Source organism: Panthera uncia, chromosome D1 (genome assembly GCF_023721935.1).
Source record: "Panthera uncia isolate 11264 chromosome D1, Puncia_PCG_1.0, whole genome shotgun sequence".
Taxonomy (NCBI): domain Eukaryota; kingdom Metazoa; phylum Chordata; class Mammalia; order Carnivora; family Felidae; genus Panthera; species Panthera uncia.
In genome coordinates, this window is record NC_064808.1 from 23,340,209 (window position 1) to 23,346,654 (window position 6,446).

At 39.7% G+C, this 6,446-nt stretch overlaps 1 pseudogene; it reads left to right on the forward strand.

Moving 5' to 3' along the window:
- Positions 1–5,126: 5,126 nt before the first annotated feature.
- Positions 5,127–5,670, forward strand: LOC125916490 (peptidyl-prolyl cis-trans isomerase A-like; annotated as a pseudogene).
- The last annotated feature ends 776 nt before the right edge of the window (positions 5,671–6,446 follow it).

Below are 6,446 nucleotides of genomic sequence, written 5' to 3' on the forward strand. Positions count from 1 at the left end.
TTTCATTTCCTCTCCATTTTTATAATTTTGTATTCCTCACGATTCTTACTACAGTATCTTGCACATAGTAGGTGCTCAACAAGTGCATGCTGATGCACTGTGTGCGATTCAAGTTCAAGGAAAAGTTAATGTAGGTCAAAGATTGAAGGGCAAGGTCTAGGAATTGTGGCTTACTTGAGGAAACAGGAGTTCTGCTCTTGACATTGGCTCCAGCAATTGATAATTGGATAACTGGGCTATTATCGTTATTTAAAAAGCTAGAACAAATTTTTAACATGTAATAGTACTGTGGTATTTTAAACATAATCAGAAAGACAGCATGTTCAATAAAAGACGTGAAGGGGGAAAGCCAGAATTCTGTCCAAATAGAAAATGAAATGCTGCTTCCACGCAAGGTTAGGATGGTTTGGGTCATTAAGCAGAGTTTGGATTTTATTTAACAAGTAAGGATGAGAGGCGTCTGGGTGGCTCAGTCAGTTATGCGTCCGACTCTTGATTTTGGCTCAGGTCATGATCTCAGGGTTCTTGAGATCGAGACTTGCATCGGACTCCGGGCTACTTGTGATTCTCTCACCCCTTCTCTCCGCCCCTCCCCCGCCTCAAAATAAATAAATAAACTTTAAAAAACATTTAAAATAAAGGAAGAATGATAAGAGATAAAGAGATACCTTCAAGGCCATCCACTGATCAACAAGTTTCAAAGTGCTGACCTTATATACTAGAGCATATAACACAGCTAGTAGCTCTCCACACTTTCTCTCCTTGTTATCTAACTCCATGGGCAGAGCCTTCTTGCTCAATGGTTTCTGACGGGTGCTTCCACCACTGCAGAAAGCAGTGGATCTGAATGGGAAATTAGGACCTCATAACAATAACAAAAAAGTCACACTCAAATCTATTCCATTAACCTATTGCAACTTTACATTCCCCTAAACCTATTGTAAATGAATAATATGACAAAGGAACTCTCACAGATATACAAATGACAATCTCAGGAAAATCATGCTATTTGTTTCCCAAAGAAACCTTCTTTGAGAAAGTAATTGTTGAGGCTTAAAAGACACTGAGAGAGGAGAAATAATGAAGAGGAAATGTGGCATCGGGGGAGAGAGGGGGGGAGTTAAAATGAAAGGGGACACACAGAATCTGTGAGATATATTTAAATCTCAGAACCAAACTAGCTATCCAGAGGGAGCTGCTTTTCATCTTCTGAATTGACACAAGCCTTCTGAAACCTCTGTGGCTTTGACCTTTCATTATTGCAGAACACAGCCACCTGCCTTCACCCCTCACCCGAGCCTCTCAGCTGAGGTGCGGGAGCCGATGCCCTCAGCCACTCTGCAATAGCATGAGGCTTTTGCTGTTCTCACTTCAAAACTGGCCAGATCGTGAGATGCGAGTCTTGCAAGAAAAGGTTTTTCTCTCAGCGCCAGTGTTTTTGGTGAGAGATGTAATACATCAAAGCAGAGAAGAGATGCAATCATGCAGGGAATGATTTCAAAAACTTTAATGAACCGTTTAAAATAAACTCATTTGAAGGTAATTTAACAACACCACTTTTACAATTAAAAATACTATTTTAGCATGCAAATGCAGAACATTAGTCCCATGTCAGGATGGAAAATGAAGTGAAACTGAGGGGCTTTTGAAACACGAATGCCATCTCAGTAATTTCTCATCACTCCACGGTGCTCTTAGGCAGCCTAATGAAAGAATGAATTAATTTAAACAACATTTTGTTGGAGCAATGGGGTTTGAGGAATTAAATTAACTTGATGGTTAGTTGTAAGAGCCAGGCTTGGAACTGGCATTATATTGTTACTAAAATTAATTTCTATCCTTTCCTAAGTTTTATTTGGATATTTCTTGTACTTATTCCTAAAGTATCAACCAAGGGTTTCGGCAATTAGCAGAATCCTTCATCAGTCCTGTTTGATATATTAACATTTGCTTGGAAATGTGTAGGTTGAGGCAAAATGATACTCTGGAAAAACAAACCGGACTCCAGATGTTGCCCCCAGGAATTAGAGTAGCAGCTGAGTCTGACTTTGAAGGGTAATAGGAATAATAGGCTGGCACATGGACTAAGCCAAAAACAGTGATTCTGTCAAAAACAGCTGACAAATCACATTCACGTTATACATCCATGGCTGTTCCAGGTTACAGATCTCAGCATTGCTAAGATGGGCTGCAGGTTATGGGCAATTCTCAACACACTGGCTTCAACATACAAGTTCCTTTCACACTTAAAAGTATATCGGCATGCCATTAGCAAAAGTGACATTATAGGAACTTCTGTAAACTCAAAAATTTCAATGGTAAGTCATGAATGTTGTAACTTAACTGCTACAAAAAAGAAAATAGGTTAAAAATAATAGGTGTTAATATGTCAGGTAATAACTTATTGACATGCACAGTTTCTGCTGCAAAGTATTTTTCTTTCTATAAATCTAACCCTAGTTTTTTAAGACCAGCCTCACAAGAGAATATTGAAATCACATGCTGTCTTGATAAAAACAACACTACTGCTAATAATATTTACCATGACTGATGGTGTTGAGTCACACATTCCAGGCACAGTTTGCATTCTCCATGAAACTCCACATAAACCCTCCAAGAAAATAGTTCCCATTTTGAGGAGAAACAAACTAGCATTCAAACTTGTCCCGGATTCTGCAGCTGGCATATGGTAGAACTAGGATTTGATTAAAGGTCTATGTCCACTGCGATATGGTAGTCAAAAGTCACCAATGTCCACTGTCCCATGGAAGAAAAACATCAAGATGTTAATGTGGTGATTTCATTTTTAATTCCTTGCATGCAAGCCTTCATAATCCAAACAAGGACCGTTCTCTTTCAAAGAGCTGTCTTGGGAGGCTACACACATATTCTTGCCAGGATGCGTTTGCTCTACGGAGAAGACCTTCAAATCCAACGTGTGGGTCATGTAAGAAAAGGTCTCGTTTCTTCCCAATTTCCTGATGATTACGCAAATGCAATTTAAAAATGGGATCTCCATCTTGATCACCCACCTCATCTCTGTATAAAGTTTTCAACAAGGGCTTACAACATGTTTTGAGCACAGACAGAATTATTAAAACATGCACATAACATCTGAGAAGACTATTTTGAAGGACATAACAGATGTTCAAAATTTTAAATTCTAATATATCTATTTTTTATAGTCTTTGTTTTTAGAGTAGTTTTAGGTTTATAGCAATATTGAGCAGAAGGTACAGAAAATTCACATATACAACTTTCTCAATACAGTTTCCCCTATTACTAACATCTGCATTTGTGTTGTGCATTTTATACAATTGATGAACCAGTATTGATGTGTTATCATTAACTAAATTGTATAGTATACATTAGTGTTCACTCTCTGTACAGTACAGTTCTATGGTTCTTGACAAATGGATAATGTCACATATCCATTAGAATATGACCCAGAATAATTCCTCTGCCCTATAAATCTTCTGTGCTTCAACTATTCATTCCTCTCTCCCTACCCCCAAGCCACCGGTAACCACTAATCATTTTACTGCCTCCAGAGTTCTGCCTCTTCCAGAACGTCATAGAGTTGGAATCATGCAGTATGTCACCTTTCCAGATTAGCTTCTTTCACTTAGCAATATTCATTTAAGTTCCACCCATGTCATTTTATGGCTTTACAGCAACATGTTAAAAGGAAAAGTACAAGGATGTTTATCCTCTGTCTTATATGTGCATTTCAAATAAGTGCATTGGGAAAAAGACTGGAAGGTGTTGGATTAAATGCACTAGAATGGGGGGGGGGGGCGGGGTCATGGCATGTGGTTTCTTCTGCCTATTTCCAGATTTTGGTTTTGCAATTTTATAGAGCTATGTCTTAAAACACTGTTCATAAAAGCAAAGAAGGAAATCAATCATATCTCCTTATTGCTCTTTTCCACTTATTTAAGCATTCTAGTTAAATGCTTTTCTCTCCCACCTCTTTCCCCATATCTGGTTTATTTGTGCTGAGAGTTAAAATTATGTGCATCCTTTGACCGAGAGAGAGGAAAAGGTAACAAAGAGAAGAATATAAAAAAGGCAAGAGAAAGAAACATGTTTGGGAAGAGTCAGTAATGTTTCAGATAAACCCATGAGTATTCATAGCCCCCTTGCAGATATATAAATGCTTATGGCCAAAGAATACAAACATCATGTCAGTGAATTAAATGTAACTTAGTCCTGCTGAGCAGTGTCTCCAATTCAGAAAAATCACACCTCTCAGCCCAAGTCAAGTCAAAGGTAGTTCTTACTACAGCTGTGGTACATTGAGCCCTTTCTTCATGTCAGAGATCATGCTAAGCACTTCACGCACATTACTTTATATGATCTTCCCAGCGCTACTATGAGACAGACACTTAACAGATGAGGTTGAAAAAGAAAGTTGGATTCAAACCCAGACGGGACTCAAAAGCCTAATCATATCTAGTAGATACTGCTGTGGGTTACAATATGTGAAATCTATACACCTTCTTATCACCAGTCTCATCTTGTACTCTAGAGCCAAGAGTTACCCTGGAGGGGAGGAGGGAGAATGTCTGGAGCAAAGACCAGCATTTAGACTGTCCCAGAGGTTTCCCATGCAAAATGGGAGAATTCAGTAATTAATGTATCTTTAAAAGCCCTTGAATAGATAGAATCCATACCCAGGATTCCCTGCCTGGGTGCACCATGAAGGGTTGTGCAGACAATCAAACCTAGATGCAAATCCCAACTCTACCTCTCTACTTCCATGTGGCTGCTCTCATCTTCAATTGCTTTAATCTACAAACTGGGGATCAAGTAAAGGGGTTACTGAATAAAAATCCACTCAACGGGTCCTTTAATTTAAAAATGTAACGAAGCTCTTTATGGTGCAAAAATAGAAACTTGAGGCTCAAAACAGTTGGCACCGAGTGGCATTTATGCCATACAGTTCCTGTATACACCACCTAGTGAAGTGACCTTGGGCAAATTCTTAACCTCTGCATCTCTACAGCATCATCTACAGAATGGGGATATTAGGGCCTGGTCCTATAGGTTTTTATGAGGATTAAAATAGATAACTATAGGCCTTACAGTTGTTGCCACCCCAGAGCCACCCACACCACCCAGCCACGGTCAACTCCACCATGTTCTTTGACATCACTATAGATGGCAAGACCTTGGGCTGGCTCTCCTTCTGTTTGTAGACAAAGTTCCAAAGACAGCAGAACACTTTCGTGCTCTGAACACCAGAGAGAAAGGATTTGGTTATAAAGTTGCCTGCTTTCACAGGATTTTTCTGGGATTTACGCACCAGAGTGGTGACTTCACATGCCATAATGGCACTGACAGCAAGCCCAAACATGGGGAGAAATCTGATGATGAGAATTTCATCTGGAAGTACACGGGTCCTGGCCTCTCATCCATGGCACATGCTAAACCCAACACAAATGGTTCCCACTTTTTCATCTGCACTGTCAACACAGTGGTTGCTTGGATGGCAAGCATGTGGTCTTTGGCAAGGTGAAAGAGGGCAGGAATACCGTGGAAGCCATGGAACGCTCTGGGTCCAGGAATGGCAAAACCAGGAAGAAAAGCACCACTGCTGACTGTGGACAAATCTAATAAATTTCACTTGTGTTTTATCTTAACTACCAGACCATTCCTTCTGTAGCTTAGGAGAGCAACCTTTTACCCCTACCTGCTCAAAATATCCTATAATCTTTGTGCTCTCAAAAAAAAAAAAAAAGAGTATTTTCTTTACTCTTCTCCAAGTCTAGCTGAATTGCAGAGTCAAGTTTATGATTATGAAATAAAAACTAAACAACAACAAAATAAATAAATAAAATGGGTAACTATATGGTAAGAGTAATAAGTTATAGTCCTCAGATTGGTTTTTTTTTAATGTTTATTTGTGAAAATGAGAGTGAGCACCAGCAGCAGAGGGGTAGGGAGAGAGGGGAACAGAGGATCAGAAGTGGGCTCCATGCTGACAGCATCGAGCCCAATGCAGGACTCGAACTCATGAACTGTGAGATCATGACCTGAGCCGAAGTTGGATGCTCAACCAACTGAACCACCCAGGTACCCCCTCAGATTGGTTTTAGTGAGGCTATTTCTCCAAGGATTTGGGGGAAGAGGGTTTAATTATCAACACAAGAGTCAGTAACTCAGAGGCTTTTCCTATGATATGAGTGAAGCTCATTCTCTTAAAACACTGGCATTGCAGCAAGGACAAGGGAGTTGGAAGCAATGGCCAGGTATGTTACAGTGGAGAAGTCAAGGTCAGGGTGAGGAGAATATGTGACCCACATCGCATGTATAGTGCATATTCTAATCAGCATAATGTAGAAGCAGTGGCTTGCTGTCAGGGACGATTATCAACATAACCCTTGAATCAAACCCCAATGTCACCATTTAGCTTTGAATTCTTAAAAAATCTATTAAACTCT